This window comes from Mesoplodon mirus, assembly GCF_964341445.2.
Source record: "Mesoplodon mirus genome assembly, chromosome: 3".
In the NCBI taxonomy this organism is placed as follows: domain Eukaryota; kingdom Metazoa; phylum Chordata; class Mammalia; order Artiodactyla; family Ziphiidae; genus Mesoplodon; species Mesoplodon mirus.
The window spans coordinates 44307677-44325902 of record NC_138978.1 but is presented as its reverse complement, the minus strand read 5'-3'; the positions used below and the strand labels follow the sequence as shown (position 1 = coordinate 44325902).

The window sequence follows — 18226 nt, the reverse complement described above, 5'->3', positions numbered from 1 at the left end:
AGTGTCAGCAAGTGAGAGCTGACTTGGAGGAATTCTAGAAATAATGCTGATCTCTGGGGATGGTTTTTCATGGAGCCCCAGAACTGACTTAGATGGGTATGCCAGATCTAGTCAAGAGAAATGGAGTGGTGCAAATTCATTTGCCCTATGGTTAATATTTGGAATTGAGTTTTCTGTTCTGGTTTCAGGCAGAGAGAATTTACTGGATGGAACTCCAGTGTCCTTAGACCCTCTAAGGCAGAAATCACTTCTTCTGGTAATATTGGGTATTGCCATGCATGCAAGGGCTGAGATGTAATTTTTGAAAATGTCATTGAAAAATCATTGTTATTAATAACACTTGGGTTCTGGAGTATTTGAAAAGACATCACTAATTGAATCTTGATCTATTTGTACGTAGAGAGTGAGAATTTGTCCATTGGGCTAAAAAGATGGTTGGTTTCAATCACTTTTATTATTATAATATCTCCAAGGAGGAGACTTAAATTGTAAAATGTTCAGGTGCAGTGGTAAAAAAAAAATACATGCACTTACACGGCCTTTCCTGAGAATCTCAAACTCTGCCTCGACAGTTGCTTGTCCTGCAGAGAAATCTCTCTCTGGCATGAAAGTAATCTCATACATGGGAATCTCCCTGTACAGTACTATTGGAGCACTGTGATGAATTGGAAAGATCATGGACTTTGGAGTTCAGTCCTCCTGGATTTGAATCCTGGTTCTATGTGTAATACCTTTAAGACTTTGGACAAGTCACTTAACCCATCTGAACCTCAGTTCCTTAAGGAATAATAATAACCACAAAATGAGACAAAGCTTATAAAGATCCTACTTGAATACATGCCATAGAGAAGTTCCTTTCACTTCTCCTAGATGACTTTGGGAAACTCACTCTTTCTTTTACCTTTATTCACAGCCTTGGATACTATACTCTTCTTCACTCTCTTATCTTCCATTTTCTCATCTATAATCATAATGATACCTCCAGTGCTCTGGAGATGAAATGAGTTAACATGTGTGAAAGTTCTGTGTAAACTACAAAGTCCTAATGATGAACAGATGTTATTATGGTTAGTAGTCATGATTCTAAATGAAGAGACCAAGTAGCCTTTCTCTTTGGAGTCTAATTTACTTTCTGGAGAGCCATGGATAAGTTCACAAATAAATTCTCAGACTTGAAACAGTGACACCTTTGTGTTAGCCATGTGTCATTGTAATTGCAATTTACAACCAAAGAAAAGTCTAATGGTATACAAGTGAAAGGAAATATTGACTGGAATTGTTCAAATCATTTTCACTTTCTTTCACTCTTTTCCTTGTAGGGTAAGGATGCTACTATTTGTTAGCAATAGCAACTATATGTTTCATTGTTTCATTAAAAAACCTTATGGTAATACCAGTTCTGGTCTTAATGACATGAGTAAGGTTGAGTAGAGGGTCAGTGTAATAACCAAAGGATCTCACCTAGTAGTTAAGCAAAGTGCAGAACTACTTTAGAAGATTTTTATTCCTCTCATCAATAAACGTTCTAAGGTCGTGGGGTGTATTTTCAGTTTGGTCCCATACTGAGTTTCAATGAATGTATTTCTGTAGGTGTAGTTAGAGAATTAGAAGATATGACCCTTGGTGTCCAAATGCTAAGAACAGAACAAAATGTGTTCTACAAGTGAAAGGAGCCAAGACCCCAGGAATGGGTGTTGGGGGTGGTTCCCTTGATTCTTTCCTTCATCTCACTGCCCGCATTCAGTTAGAGAGTACTACAGATTTTACTTCCTAGTCTGTTTCCTCTTCTCTATATGGCCTCTTTGGCATCTACATTTGGATACTAATCTGCACCTGAAACATAACATGGTCCAGGTAGAACTTTTGACTTTCCTTCAAGTCTTCTCTGCACTAAACTTTCCTCATCTCAGTAGGTGACACACCTGGGATCACCCTAGCTCTTTCTCTTGTCCTCACATCACACTTTTAAACTATCAGAAAGTTTTATTAGAATATATTCTGAATCTGACCATTTTACCACCTCCACTGATTCAATAAATCATTATCTCTGTTGCTACATCTAGTCTAACTGGTCTCCATGATTCTACCCCCAAACCCTTATAGACCATTCTTTTTCTTTTTCTTTTTTTTTAACATCTTTATTGGAGTATAATTGCTTTACAATGGTGTGTTAGCTTCTGCTTTATAACAAAGTGAATCAGCTATACATATACATATGTTCCCATATCTCTTCCCTCTTGCATCTCCCTCCCTCCCACTCTCCCTATCCCACCCCTCTAGGTGGTCACAAAGCAATGAGGTGATCTCCCTATGCTATGCAGCTGCTTCCCACTAGCTATCTATTTTACATTTGATAGTGTATATATGTCCATGCCACGCTCTCAGTTTGTCACAGCTTACCCTTCCCTCTCCCCATATCCTCAAGTCCATTCTCTAGTAGATCTGTGTCTTTATTCCTGTCTTACCCCTAGTTTCTTCATGACATTTTTTTTCTTACATTCCATATATGTGTGTTAGCATACGGTATTTGTCTTTCTCTTTCTGACTTACTTCACTCTGTATGACAGACTTTAGGTCCATCCACCTCACAACAAACAACTCAATTTCGTTTCTTTTTATAGCTGATTAATATTCCATTGTATATATGTGCCAAATCTTCTTTATCCATTCATCCAATGATGGACACTTAGGTTGCTTCTATGTCCTGGCTATTGTAAAAAGAGCTACAATGAACATTTTGGTACATGACTCTTTTTGAATTATGGTTTTCTCAGGATATATGCCCAGTAGTGGGATTGCTGGGTCATATGGTAGTTCTATTAGTAGTTTTGTAGGGAACCTCCATACTGTTATCCATAGTGGTTGTACCAATTCACATTCCCACCAGCAGTGCAAGAGTGTTCCCTTTTCTCCACACCCTCTCCAGCATTTATTGTTTCTAGATTTTTTAATGATGGCCATTCTGATTGGTGTGAGATGATATCTCGTTGTACTTTTGATTTGCATTTCTCTAATGATTAATGATGTTAAACATTCTTTCATGTGTTTGTTGGCAATCTGTATATCTTCTTTGGAGAAATGTCTATTTAGGTCTTCTGCCCATTTTTGGATTGGGTTGTTTGTTTTTATGTTATTGAGCTGCATGTAAATTTTGGAGGTTAATCCTTTGTCAGTTGCTTCATTTGCAAATATTTTCTCCCATTCTGAGGGTTGTCTTATGGTCTTGTTTATGGTTTCCTTTGCTGTGCAAAAGCTTTTAAGTTTCATTAGGTCCCATTTGTTTATTTTTATTTTTATTTCCATTTCTCTAGTAGGTGGGTCAAAAAGGATCTTGCTGTGACTTATGTCTTAGAGTGTTCTGCCTATGTTTTCCTCTAAGAGTATGATAGTTTCTGGCCTTACATTTAGGTCTTTAATCCATTTTGAGCTTATTTTTGTGTATGGTATTAGGGAGTGTTCTAATCTCATCTTTTTACATGTACCTGTCCAGTTTTCCCAGCACCACTTATTGAAGAGGCTGTCCTTTCTCCACTGTACATTCCTGCCTCCTTTATCAAAGACAAGGTGACCATATGTGCGTGGGTTTATATCTGGGCTTTCTATCCTGTTCCATTGATTTATATTTCTGTTTTTGTGCCAGTACCACACTCTCTTGATTACTGTAGCTTTGTAGTATAGTTTGAAGTCAGGGAGCCTGATTCCTCCAGATCTGTTTTTCATTCTCAAGATTGCTTTGGCTATTCGGGGTCTTTTGTGTTTCCATGCAAATTGTGAAATTTTTTGTTCTAGTTCTGTAAAAAATGCCAGTGGTAGTTTGATAGGGATTGCATTGAATCTGTAGATTGCTTTGGGTAGTACAGTCATTTTCACAATGTTGATTCTTCCAATCCAAGAAAGTGGTATATCTCTCCATCTATTTGTATCATCTTTAATTTCTTTCATCATTGTCTTATAATTTTCTGCATACATGTCTTTTGTGTCCTTAGGTAGGTTTATTCCTAAATATTTTATTCTTTTTGTAGCAATGGTAAATTGGAGTGTTTTCTTAATATCACTTTCAGATTTTTCATCATTAGTATATAGGAATGCCAGAGATTTCTGTGCATTAATTTTGTATCCTGCTACTTTACCAAATTCATTGATTAGCTCTACAAGTTTTCTGGTAGCATCTTCAGTTTCTCTATATAGGATCATGTCATCTGCAAACAGTGACAGCTTTACTTCTTCTTTTCCAATTCAGATTCCTTTTATTTCCTTTTCTTCTCTGATAGCTGTGGCTAAAACTTCCAAAACTATGTTGAATAAGAGTGGTGAGAGTGGGCAGCCTGTCTTGTTCCTGATCTTAGTGGAAATGATTTCACTTTTTCACCATTGAGGACAATGTTGGCTGTTGGTTTGTCATATATGACCTTTATTATGTTGAGGAAATTTCCCTCTATGCCTACTTTCTGCAGGGTTTTTATCATAAATGTGTGTTGAATTTTGTAAGAAGCTTTCTCTGCATCTATTGAGAAGATCATATGGATTCTCTCCTTCAATTTGTTAATATGGTGTATCACGTTGATTGATTTGCGTATATTGAAGAATCCTTGCATTCCTGGAATAAACCCCACTTGATCATGGTGTATGATCCTTTTAATGTGCTGCTGGATTCTGTTTGATAATATATTGTTGAGGATTTTTGCATCTACGTTCATCAGTGATATTGGCCTGTAGTTTTCTTTCTTTGTAACATCTTTGTCTGGTTTTGGTATGAGGGTGATGGTGGCCTCGTAGAATGAGTTTGGGAGTGTTCCTCCCTCTGCTATATTTTGGAAGAGTTTGAGAAGGATAGGTGTCAGCTCTTCTCTAAATGTTTGATAGAATTCGCCTGTGAAGCCATCTGGTCCTGGGCTTTTGTTTGTTGGAAGATTTTTAATTTCAGTGCTTGTGATTCGTCTGTTCATATTTTCTGTTTCTTCCTGATTCAGTCTTTGAAAGTTGTGCATTTCTAAGAATTTGTCCATTTCTTCCAGGTTGTCCATTTTATTGGCATAGAGTTGCTTATAGTAATCTCTCATGATCCTTTGTATTTCTGCAGTGTCAGTTGTTACTTCTCCTTTTTCATTGCTAATTCTATTGATTTGAGTTTTCTCCCTTTTTTTCTTGATGAGTCTGGCTAATGGTTTATCAATTTTGTTTATCTTCTCAAAGAACCAGCTTTTAGTTTTACTGATCTTTGCTATCATTTCCTTCATTTCTTTTTCATTTATTTCTGATCTGATTTTTATGATTTCTTTCCCTATGCTAACTTTGGGGTTCTTTTGTTCTTTCTCTAATGGCTTTAGGTGCAAGGTTAGGTTGTTTATTCGAGATGTTTCCTGTTTCTTAAGGTGGGATTGTATTGCTATAAACTTCCCTCTTAGAACTGCTTTTGCTGCATCCCATAGGTTTTGGGTCGTCGTGTCTCCATTGTCATTTGTTTCTAGGTAATTTTTGATTTCCTCTTTGATTTCTTCAGTGATCACTTCGTTATTAAGTAGTGTATTGTTTAGCCTCCATGCATTTGTATTTTTTACAGATCTTTTCCTGTAATTGATATCTAGTCTTATCGCATTGTGGTTGGAAAAGATAATTGATACAATTTCAATTATCTTAAATTTACCAAGGCTTGATTTGTGACCCAAGATATGATCTATCCTGGAGAATGTTCCATGAGCACTTGAGAAAAATGTGTATTCTGTTGATTTTGGATGGAATGTCCTATAAATATCAATTAAGTCCATCTTGTTTAATGTATCATTTAAATCTTGTGTTTCCTTATTTATTTTCATTTTGGATGATCTGTCCATTGGTGAAAGTGAGGTGTTAAATTCTCCTACTATGAATGTGTTACTGTCGATTTCCCCTTTTATGGCTGTTAGTATTTGCCTTATGTATTGAGGTGCTTATGTATTGAGGTGCTCCTATGTTGGGTGCATAAATATTTACAATTGTTATATCTTCATGGATCAATCCCTTTATCATTATGTAGTGTCCTTCTCTTTATCTTGTAATAGTCTTTATTTTAAAGTCTATTGTGTCTGATATGAGAATTGCTACTCCAGTTTTCTTTTGATTTCCATTTGCATGGAATATATTTTTCCATCCCCTCACTTTCAGTCTGTATGTGTCCCTAGGTCTGAAGTGGGTCTCTTGTAGACAGCATATATATGGGTGTTGCTTTTGTATCCATTTAGCCTGTCTGTGTCTTTTGGTGGGAGCATTTAATCCATTTACATTTAAGGTAATTATCGATATGTATGTTCCTATTCCCATTTTCTTAATTGTTTTGGGTTTTTTATTTTAGGTCTGTTCCTTCTCTTGTGTTTCTTGCCTAGAGAAGTTCCTTTAGCATTTGTTGTAAAGCTGGTTTGGTGGTGCTGAACTCTCTCAGCTTTTCCTTCTCTGTAAAGGCTTTAATAATTTCTACATCAAATCTGAATGATATCCTTGCTGGGTAGAGTAATCTTGGTTGTATGTTTTTCTCCTTCATCACATGTCCTGCCCGTCCCTTCTGGCTTGAAGAGTTTCTGTTTAATAATCAGCTGTTAACCTTATGGGGATTCCCTTATGTGTTATTTGTTGCTATTCCCTTGCTGCTTTTTATATATTTTCTTTGTATTTAATTTTTGGTAATTTAATTAGTATGTGTCTTGGCATGTTTCTCCTTGGATTTATCCTGTATGGGACTCTCTGTGCTTCCTGGACTTGATTAACTATTTTCTTTCACATATTAGGGAAGTTTTCAACTATAATCTCTTCAAATATTTTCTCAATCCCTTTCTTTTTCTCTTCTTCTTCTGGGACCCCAGAATAATTCGAATGTTGGTGCATTTAATGTTGTCCCAGAGGTCTCTGAGACTGTCCTCAGTTGTTTTCATTCTTTTTTCTTTATTCTTCTCTGCAGTAGTTATTTCCACTATTTTATCTTCCAGGTCACTTATCCGTTCTTCTGCCTCAGTTATTCTGCTATTGATCCCTTCTAGAGGATTTTTTATTTCATTTATTGTGTTGTTCATCATTGCTTCTTTCCTCTTTAGTTCTTCTAGGTCCTTGTTAATTATTTCTTTCATTGTGTCTATTCTATTTCCAAGGTTTTAGATCATGTTTACTCTCATTATTCTGAATTCTTTTTCAGGTAGACTGCCTATTTCCTCTTCATTTGTTAGGTCTGGTGGGTTTTTATCTTGCTCCTTCATCTGCTGTGTGTTTTTCTGTCTTCTCAATTTGCTTATCTTATTGTGTTTGGGGTCTCCGTTTTGCAGGCTACGGGTCCTTAGTAACCGTTGTTTTTGGTGTCTGCCCCCAGTTGCTAAGTTTGGTTCAGTGGGTTGTGTAGGCTTCCTGGTGGAGGGGAGTAGTGACTGTGTTCTGGTGGATGAGGCTGGATCTTGTCTTTCTGGTGGGCAGGTCCACGTCTGGTTGTGTGTTTTGGGGTGTCTGTGGACTTATTATAATTTTAGGCAGCCACTTTGCTAATGGGTGGGTTTGTGTTCCTGTCTTGCTAGTTGTTTGGCATAGGGTGTCCAGCACTGTATTTTGCTTGTCATTGAGTGAAGCTGGGTGCTGGTGTTGAGATGGAGATCTCTGGGAGATTTTCACCATTTGATATTACATGGAGCTGGGAGGTCTCTTGTGGACCAGTGTCCTGAAGTTGGCTCTCCCACCTCAGAGACATAGCACTGACTCCTGGCTGTAACACCAAGAGCCTTTCATCCACACGGCTCAGAATAAAAGAGAGAAAAAGTAGAAAGAAAGAAAGAAAGAAAGAAAGAAAGAAAGAAAGAAAGAAAGAAAGAAAGAAAGAAAGAATGAGGATAAAAGAAAATAAAATAAAGTAAGAAAATAAAATACAGTTATTAAAATAAATAATAGTTTTTAAGAAAAAAAAATTTAAGTAAAAAAAAAAAAAAAAAACAGATGGATGGAACCCTAGGACAAATGTTGAAAGCAAAGCTATACAGAAAAAATCTCACACAGAAGCATACACATACACACTCACAAAAAGAGGAAAAGGTGAAAAAATAATATTTCTTGCTCTCAAAGTCCACCTCCTCAATTTGGGATGATTCGTTGTCTATTCAGGTATTCCACTGATGCAGGGTACATCAAGTTGATTGTGGAGATTTAATCCCCTGCTCCTGAGGCTGCTGGGAGAGATTTCCCTTTCTCTTCTTTGTTCACACAGCTCCCGGGGTTCAGCTTTGGATTTGGCCCCACTTCTGCGTGTAGGTTGCCGGATGGCGTCTGTTCTTCGCTCAGTCAGGATAGGGTTAAAGGAGCGTGTTATTCAGGGGCTCTGTCTCATTCAGGCCGGGGGGAGGGAGGGGCACGGAGTGCGGGGCCAGCCTGCGGAGGCAGAGGCTGGCGTGATGTTACAACAGCCTGAGGCATGCCGTGCGTTCTCCCGGGGAAGTTGTCCCTGGATCATGGGACCCTGGCAGTGGTGGGCTGCACAGGCTCCTGGGAGGGGAGATATGGATAGTGACTTGTGGTCGCACACAGGCATCTTGGTGGTGCCAGCAGCAGCCTTAGCATCTCATGCCCATCTCAGGGGTCTGCGCTGATAGCCACGGCTTGTGCCCGTCTCTGGAGCTCCTTGAAGCAGCGCTCTTAATCACCTCTCCTCACGCACCAGGGAGCAAAGAGGCAAGAAAAAGTCTCTTGCCTCTTAGGCAGGTCCAGACTTTTCCCCGGACTCCCTCCCGGCCAGCCATGGTGCACTAACCCCCTTCAGGCTGTGTTCACACCACCAACCCCAGTCCTCTCCCTGCGATCTGCCCAAAGCCCGAGCCCCGCCTGCCCCGGTGGGTGAGCAGACAAGCCTCTCGGGCTGTTGAGTGCCAGTCAGCACCAATCCTCTGTGCTGGAATCTTTCCGCTTTGCCCTCCGCATCCCTGTTGCTGTGCTCTCCTCCGCCGCTCTGAAGCTTCCCCACTCCACCACCTGCAGTCTCAGCCCATGAAGGGGCTTCCTAGTGTGTGGAAACCTTTCCTCCTTCACAACTCCCTCCCACTGGTGCAGATACCGTCTCTATTCTTTTGTCTCTGTTTATTCTTTTTTCTTTTGTCCTACCCAGGTACGTGGGGAGTTTCTTGCCTTTTGGGAGGTCTGAGGTCTTCTGCCAGTGTTCAGTAGGTGTTCTGTAGGAGTTGTTCCACGTGTAGATGTATTTCTGATGTATCTGTGGGGAGGAAGGTGATCTCCACGTCTTACTATTTCGCCATCTTCCCCCTCTCTCCAGACCATGCTTTATACAATATCCACATTGAACTTACATATATATAGCCCTGTGCTCCCTGCCTAACATGCTTTAATGGATTCCCAGTACAACCAGAGTGAAATCTGGACTTTATTCCTTGAGCTACAAGGCTTTATCTGATGTGGCCCTTGCCTGCCCCTTCAACCTTATTTCCCTCATTAGACTCTTCATATACTCTGTGTTAGCAACACTGGTCTTATATTTGTCTCTCAACATGCCACACTCATTTAAATCTTGGAGTGTTGGAACTTGCTCATTTGCTCTCTAGCTACTTCTTTAGCTACATTTCTTATTACTCCAAATATTAATGTTTCATCATTCACCTGCTTATGTTTCCCAAAACATACTATACTGTGCAAAATTTTATGCCTTGCTCCAATTATTCCTATTTCCTAAAATGCTCTGTCTCATTCCCACTCCTTTTCTTGTATAATTATTATTAATCCTTCAAAAATCACCTAGAAAAATAGAATCACTTAAGGAAAGAGAAGAAGAAAAAATAATAACTGAGGCTTTACCTCCTCCAGGAATACTTTTCAAATCTTTCAGCCTGAGTTTCCCACTTGGTCCCATATGTTCCCTGCTTCCTCATGCCTGTGTATTTACCACATTGTGTTGTGATCATCTTCACCTATGTCCAACCCCTCTGCTGGTCTGTGACATTCTTGCTGGCAGGGACTAGGCTTTTTCATCTCTATAACCCTAAGGTAAAGCACAAGACCTAGGAAAATATTGGTTTCAACTGTTGCAAGTGACTCCAGTTAGGGGCAATTTATTACTGAGCAAATTTTGTCCTGAATACAATTATAATTGACTCTGCACACTGGGATTTACAAGAGTAATATCAACACAATGAACTTGGGAAAAAATTACAGATTCCAAATGTGGGCAAGTTTGAACCAAAAGCTGTAAGCTAGGTACCAATTTCATTTTGTACTCTCTGTAGAGGGTTTTCCTTTTCTGTGTACAGTCAACATTTAGCTTTCCATTCAAAATGAGTGGGAAGAAAATTAAAATTATAAACATCATGGGAAGGTGGATATAAATGAGCAAATCTCCTCCAAAAATAATTATATACACAATCAAAAAAATTTTTCAAGTTAACAGCGAAAAGCCTTGGTGCAGACTATATTACTCTTTCTGAGGTAGATAGGGATATGTTGGCAGCAATACTTTTTTTAGTATAAAACAGTTTACCTTGGGTCTTTTTGCTGAAATAAATTAGCTGGTTGTATCCATCTACTTCCACTTCCTGTGAGGTTCTAGAGGGCAGGAAGGAGGTACCTTAGGTGTCTAGGGAAATGTTGGTAGGGAATATGGTAGAAAACATTAAAAAAATACTATAGATTACCCTGGAGACTTGAGCTATCATTATGAATAAACCATTTAATTTATAAAGATAGCGTTTCTCATTTTATATGTGTGAACTTTGTCAATTTATTGGTTTTGTTATGAGAAATGTGAGGGGGCAGTACTCTCCCCATCCACAGTATGGAGAGTCCTCATTTACTGTGACCTCAAGATGCTTCATCATGATATAGAGTGTGATCATGGAGCTTCCATTTTAGGAGATGATAATAGTAAGGAATGGAGAGGTTTGGTGATTTTCCCAAAGTTACACAACTGGTAAGTGGTTGAGCCTTATAAGCCTGATTTTGTGATCCTGTAATCTATATTGTGATTATATCCAGTGAAACTTTATTCAGGCTCATGCCTCCCTAAATGAATGGCCTAATTAAAGTGGGAAATACAGGAGATCATTTCATTCATTCTTTCAATAGATATTTATTGAACACCCACTGGGTATTCTGTAAGTACCTACTAAGTGTTATTTTTTCTCTATGTTCCCAAAACCCTTCATATGTTGACACATGTTGTCTCATATTGACAACAAAAAAATCTAAGGGCAAGAAGATTGAGATCATATTAATCTTTGTATTCTAGGGCTTTCAAACATTGAGTTCAATAATTAATAAGCAAACAATGCAGACTTGGCTATATGACGCTAAGAGTAGCCATACTAGACTAAGTTTATAAATAGGAAGTCTAAAATCAATATATCTTTGATTTGCATTTACAGTCAGTTTGCTATAAGCCCTTTTCCCTTTCTCACATTTCAGATATTACTTGCCTTTGTTAAGCAATAGACATGGTTGTGTAACTTTAAAATAATAACAATAATCATTTAAGAATGCTTATTAGGTGTCAAGAACTGTGCATTTTAAATTAGATGCATTTTAAATGTGTCTGATTTAATCCCTACAACAATCCTTCATGATTGGTATTCATATGGCATAGATGGCTTTGGAATCACAGAGATCAGAGTTCAAATCCCAACTTGACCACTCACTAATATGTGAAGTTGGACATATATCACCTTATTATCTATTGCTGTATAACAATTTTGCCCACAAACTCAGCAGCTTAAAAGCACACACATTTATGATCTCACGGGTTCTATGGGTCAAGAATCCAGGCATGGCTTAGCTGGGTCCTCTGTTTCAGGATTTCTCATGAGGTTGCAATCTAGTGTCAACCTGGCTGGGATCTCAACTGAAAGCTCTACTGGGAAAGGTTATCTTCCAAGCTCACATAGTTGTTGGCAAGATTTAGTTTCTTACAGCCTGTTTGACAGAGGGTTTCATTTCCTATTGACTAGAGGCTGCCCACAGTTCCTTGCTACGTGGGTATCCTAACATGGATGTTTTCTTCATCAAAGCATGAAAATTGATAAGGCAATAGAGAAAGCCTTCTAGCAAGATGGAATTTACAATTTTATGTAACCTAATTGGGTAAATGACATCCCATTACTTTTGCCATATTCTATTAGTTAGAAACAAGTCACACGTTCCATCCATACCTACGAGGTATGGTAGTACCTCGAGGAGGGTAGTACACAGGGATGTGAATATCAGGAGGTGAGGTTAGGGCTTCCCTGGTGGTGCAGTGGTTGAGAGTCCACCTGCCGATGCAGGGGACACTAGTTCGTGCCCCAGTCCAGAAGATCCCACATGCCACAGAGTGGCTGGGCCCGTGAGCCATGGCCGCTGAGCCTGCGCGTCCGGAGCCTGTGTTCTGTGACGGGAGAGGCCACGACAGTGAGAGGCCCGTGTACCACAAAAAAAAAAAAAAAAAAAGAAAAGAAAAGAAAAACAAGGAGGTGAGGTTAATTGGGGCTCTTTTAGAGTCTGTTTCCCATTCTCACTAAGCCTTGGTTTACTCATTTGAATATAAGAAAAATAATAGTACCTACATGTTATGGGCTAAATTGTGTCCCCTCCAAATTTGTTATGTTGAAGTTCTAACTCCCAGTGCCTCTGTATGGAGCTTTAAAGTAGTAGTTATGTTAAAACAGGGTTGGAAGGTGACCCCCTCAACCGTATGTCTGGTGTCCTTGTAAGAAGAGTTTAGGACATAGACAACACAAAAGTATGACCATGTGGATACAGTGGGAGATGGCCATCTGCAAGCCAAGGAGAGATGTCTTAGAAGAAACCAAACCTGCTGACAACTTGATTTTGGACTTCTGGACTCCAGAATTGTGAAAAAATACATTTCTGTTGTTTAAGCCAGCCAGTCTGTGCTATTTTGTTATGGCAGCCCAAGAAAACTAATACACTACCTTATAAGTTAGTTTGTGCATTATCTTATTCCTAATATATATTAAATAAATATTAGCTCTCAATATTGTTTATTAGTGCTATTATTATTAAGGGGAAACCCCTAGGGCACAGAGATGTTAAATAACAAGATTTGGGATCTCATCTAGTTCATTTTCTATTTGGTCAGGGGTACAATACACTTTTCTTCACTGTTCAATTTAATTGAGCAAACATATATTGAACCCTTTTTATAAAGCAGGTACTGAGCTAGGGACTGAGGATAAAAGATAAATAGGATATGACCCACACATATGTTGAGGAGCTTAGGCTCTTGGGAGAAGGATTTGCATAAGCGGATACTTAACATATGGTATGGTAAAGTCTAAGATATGTGCTCTGAGTGCTATAAAAGCCCAGAGGAGAGGTTCAGGACCAGCTTCCTGGAGAAACCACTAAAGTGGAGTCTTGAAGGATGAATTAGAATTCTCAGGTGAAGAAAGGGTAGGGGGCTGGTATCCCCAGCAGATGTAACCAAATATAAAACAAGCTAACATTACTAGAGTTTTACACAAAAAGCAATGTGAAGTAAACCCCAGTTTAGTTTTGAACAACTTCTGTAAAAGACAAGACCAGGAAAAAATAAGAAATAATTTTTTTTTAATGAAACAAAATTTGGAACTGGTACATTCTCCTACTGATTAATAAGTATCATGTTAATTTTTCTGTTTCTATGTGTGTGCTGCATGTAGTGACTAGATATGATGGTAGACCAGCTCTTCTACCCCTGCTAGGAGGATGGGCAAGAGACTTTACACTGCAATTAAATCCAATTAAACTTCATTCATAATTATATCTATAAAATTGAAGTATGCCAAATTGAAAATGCTTTGAAAATCTTTTTAAAGATATTGTCAATAATGGAATTATCTCCTGATTTCATTCTATTAATGAGATTATTTTACTTTTAGTTTTGAAAATAAGAAAAACAGGAGTAGTGTCAGAAAAAAAAATGATTAGAAAAATTGTGAGGATTTGTCTTTACTTTATTTGATCTGACTATGATGTCTGCCCTTATGGAATTTCAGTCTAATAGTGTACAGCTTAATTAAGAGCAGGGGTTTATTAATATCTTTAGCCTTGGTTCTTTTTAATAGGCTTGGCACATAGTAAGTGATCAAAAATAGTTATTGGTTAAATAATATGTCTGTTGCCTTGCTCAAGTCTTTTCTCCTCTGTAGGTTTTAGTTTCCTCATCTTTTATAAAAAAATATTTTAAATTTAAAAAATTTAATTGAAGCATTATTGTCATACATTATTACATTAGTTTCATGTATACAACATGGTGTCTCAACATTTATATATATTATGAAATAATCACCATTTGATAAGTCTAGTAAATATCTGTCACTATATAGTTAATGTAATATTAACAATTATATTCCCAATGCTGTATATTATATGTCCATCCTTATGACTGATTTATTTTATAACTGGAAGCTTGTACCCCTTAATCCCCTTCACTTATTTGACCCATCCCCCATTCCCATCCCTCTGGCAACCACCAGTTTGTTCTCTGTATCAATGAATCTGTTACTGTTTTGTTTTGTTTGTTCATTTGTTTTCTGATTCCACATATAAGTGAGCTCATACTGTATTTATCTTTATCTGTCTAACTTATTGCACTAAGCATAATACCTTCTAGGTCTATCTATGTTGTTGAAAATGGCAAGATTTCATTCTTTTAAATGACTGAGTTATATTCTAGTGTGTGTGTGTGTGTGTATGTGTGTGTGTGTTTATTCATTCATCTATCTATGGATCCTTAGATTGCCTATATATTGATTATTGTAAATAGTGCTGCAGTGAACATTGGGGTACATAAATCTTTTCGAATTGGTGTTTTGGTTTTCTTTGGATAAATACCCAGAAGTGGAATTGCTGGATCATATGGTAATCCTATTTTTAATGTTTTGAAGAACCTCCATACTGTTTTTCATAGTGGCTACACCAAATTAAATTCCCACCAACAGTGCACAAGGGTTCCCTTTTCTCCACATCCTCACCACCAAAACTTGTTATTTCTTGTCTTTTTGATAATAGCCATTCTGGCAGGTGTGAGCTGATATCTCATTGTGGTTTGATTTGCATCTCCCTGTTGATTAGTGATTTGGAGCATCTTTTCATGTGCCTATTGGCCATTGTATGTCTTCCTTGGAAAAATGTCTATTCATGTTCTCTGCCCATTTTTTAGTCAGATTTTTTTATATTGAGTTGTGTGAATTCTTTATATATTTTGGATATTAACCCCTTATCAAATATATGATTTGCAAATATCTTATCCCATTCAGTAAGTGCCTTTTTGTTTTGTTGATGGTTTCCTTTACTGTGCAAAAGCTTTTCAGTTTGAGGTAATCCCATTTGTTTATTTTTGCTTTTGTTTCCCTTGTCTGAGGAGACAGATCCTAAAAAGTATTGCTAAGACCGTTGTCAAAGAGTATACTGCCTACGTTATCTTCTAGCAGTTTTATGGTTTTAGGCCTTACATTTAAGTCTTTAATCTGTTTTGAGTTTATTTTTGTTTATGGTGTAAAAGAGTGTTCAAACTTCATTGTTATGCATGTAGCTGTCCAACACCATTTACTGAAGAGGCTATCTTTTCCCCATGGTATGTTCTTGCCTTGTTTGTCATAAATTAATTGACCATAAGCATAGGTTTATTTTAAGCTCTCTGTTCTGTTTCATTGCTCAATGTGTCTGTTTTGTGCCAGTGCCATCCTGTTTTGATTACTATAGCTTTGTAGTATAGTTTGAAATCAGGAAGTGTGGTTGCCCCCAGCTTTGTTCTTCTTTCTTAAGATTGCTTTTGCTATTCAAGGTCTTCTGTGGTTTCATACAAATTTTAGAATTATTTGTTTCAGTTCTCTGAAAATGCCATCTTTATTTTAATAGGGATTGCATTGAATCTTGCTGTGGGTAGTATGGACATTTTAACAATATTGATTCTTCCTTTCATGAGTATATCTTTCCATTTATTTGTGTCGTTTTCAATTTCTTTCATCAATGTATTATTGTTTTAAGAGAACAGGCCTTTCACTTCCTTGGTAAAATTTATTCCAAGGTATTTTATTTTTTTGATGCAGTTGTAAATGGTATTGTTTTCTTAGGTTCTCTTTCTGATAGTTTGTTTTTAGTATATAGAAACACAAGCAATTTTTGTATATTGATCTTTGTGTATCTTGCAACTTTACTGAATTCATTTATTTGTTTTAATAGTTTTTTGGTGGAATCTTTAGGGTTTCCTGAATATACTGTCACGTCTTTCTGCAAGTAGTACAGTTTTACTTCTTCCTTTTTGATTTGGATGATTTTTTTAAATCTCTTTTTCATGTCTGATTGCTGTGGCCAGGACTTCCAATACTATGTGAGTAAAAGTGATGATAGTGGTGTCCTCATCACGAGCTCAGGAGACATCTTTATCCAGACCCCTAGTTTCCTCATCTTTAAGTGAGGGAGTTGAACTAGATTATATTTGAGCAGTTGCAGAACTAAGGCCATGAGTTTTGAAGCTAGTCAAAGCTGAACTCCAAAGCTAGCTCTGTACACTAGACTTCTCTGGGCCTCAGTTTCCTATGTATAAAATGGGGATTGAGTATGATGAGATATAAATGAGAAAATATACATAAAATTATTATACTTTACATGTAAAAAGTACTTCAAAGTGGTAACTAAAGACAAATGTCTTTCTAGCTCTACTATGGTAATGTTAATGACTCTCATTTTATTCTTTTCTTTCACAGATAAGGAAACCAAAAGACAGAAAATATGTAGTTTGACTGCCACATATTAGCTTCTGCTTGTTCAGGACATTTACTATGACATCAGGACATCAGTAACTAGAACATTCAAGGCAGGAATGGGGGCAATACACAGCACACCTAGTTTGCACACATGTGGCATCCTGAAGCAGACCAGCAATCCCATCCTCTTCACAGGCTGATAGATCTTTACCTTTGCTCTGGCTTTTTCCAAGATGACCTGTTACCAGAAAAACTCCATTATGTTCCAGAGTACTGTCACTATTATGTTACCTTCCTTGTAGTAAAATCTCAGCTCCTCCTTATAACAGGAAACATCACTGAAAAACCTGAATGTGCTTTTCCTTTGTTTGCCTTATTTTACCCAAATCTGAAATGCTTAAAACCTCTTGCTCCTCTGTACACATCATTGCGTGTGTTCTTTTCTCTCTTCTAGTATGTAGTTTCCAATTTCTTGTACCTACAGCTAAGTAAAAGTCTGAGTAAGGAGTAGAGTAGGGGCTCAAAGGACTAGAGCAGGGACTAGAATTCTGACCTCCTGCCAGTTAGTCCATCACTCTATCCACCAGGCTAATGCTTTTCCCAGGATTCAGAAGAATGGCAAGAGAGACGGTATTAGTAGTGAAAAGTGTACTGGTGGAGAATAGTTCAGAGGTGACTTGGGGAGTGGGGCATGGGATCATGTATTAGAGGTCTAGACTAGAAAGGGACAGTGCTGGCCAGGAGATGGGCAGGGACAAAGGCATGTGAAACTCTGTGGTTGTATTTTGGTGCAAAATGAGCCATGCCAGTTTACCACCTTCTCTTCTTGTTACTGTCAGCCAGTGACCCTTAGTAGGAGATCTTAGCTATATGCAGATTAGATGGTTACCTGGCACCTGGGAATGCCAAAGACTCAATTACACCATTAGGTTTGGAAAATTCTAGTTCCTAGAGTTGCTGAGCTCGGTTTCATGATTATTAGTAGCTCTAGATTATTGGGGTTCTATTGTGATCCAAGCACAGTGCCAGGTACTTTACATACGTTGTCACATATAGATTTAATGTAAACTGTATTATATAATAATATAAGTTGTCATTCCCATTTTACTAAAAAGTAAAAGCCAAACTTTATACAAGTGGAATCATTTACCTGGTGGTTTCCCTAAGCAATATGTCTTCTATATTTTGGTACAGTAGAATTATTATATCATAAACTTGGACCTTTAGTAGCATTATTCTAGTAAGAAAAATGAAGCCAACCTCTTCATTATGCTAAGAACTTAACTGATTTATGAAGATTGGATTTAGCTTAATGTTACACACAAGGCTAGGAACTTTAAAAGGCATTTGTTAATTAAAAGAAATTTAGTTAAATGATTAAAATGATACTTAAATATCACTGTACATTAAATAGTACTGCCCACTCTGGGTACATAGGAGTTAGTGGAAAATTAAGGAAAACAAATTACAATTAAGTTGTTCAATTAAAATATACATTTACTTTCCATTTTTTGTTTCATTAAATGAGAGATAAATTTCTAATT

At 37.6% G+C, this 18226-nt stretch overlaps 1 protein-coding gene across 1 annotated transcript in view; it reads left to right on the top strand.

Annotated features, from left to right (window-relative positions):
• The window catches only part of AGBL4 (AGBL carboxypeptidase 4), a gene marked incomplete at both ends in the record, with an annotated part of 1397496 nt that overhangs the window by 393952 nt on the left and 985318 nt on the right, over window positions 1-18226 (top strand). The window lies entirely within an intron of this gene.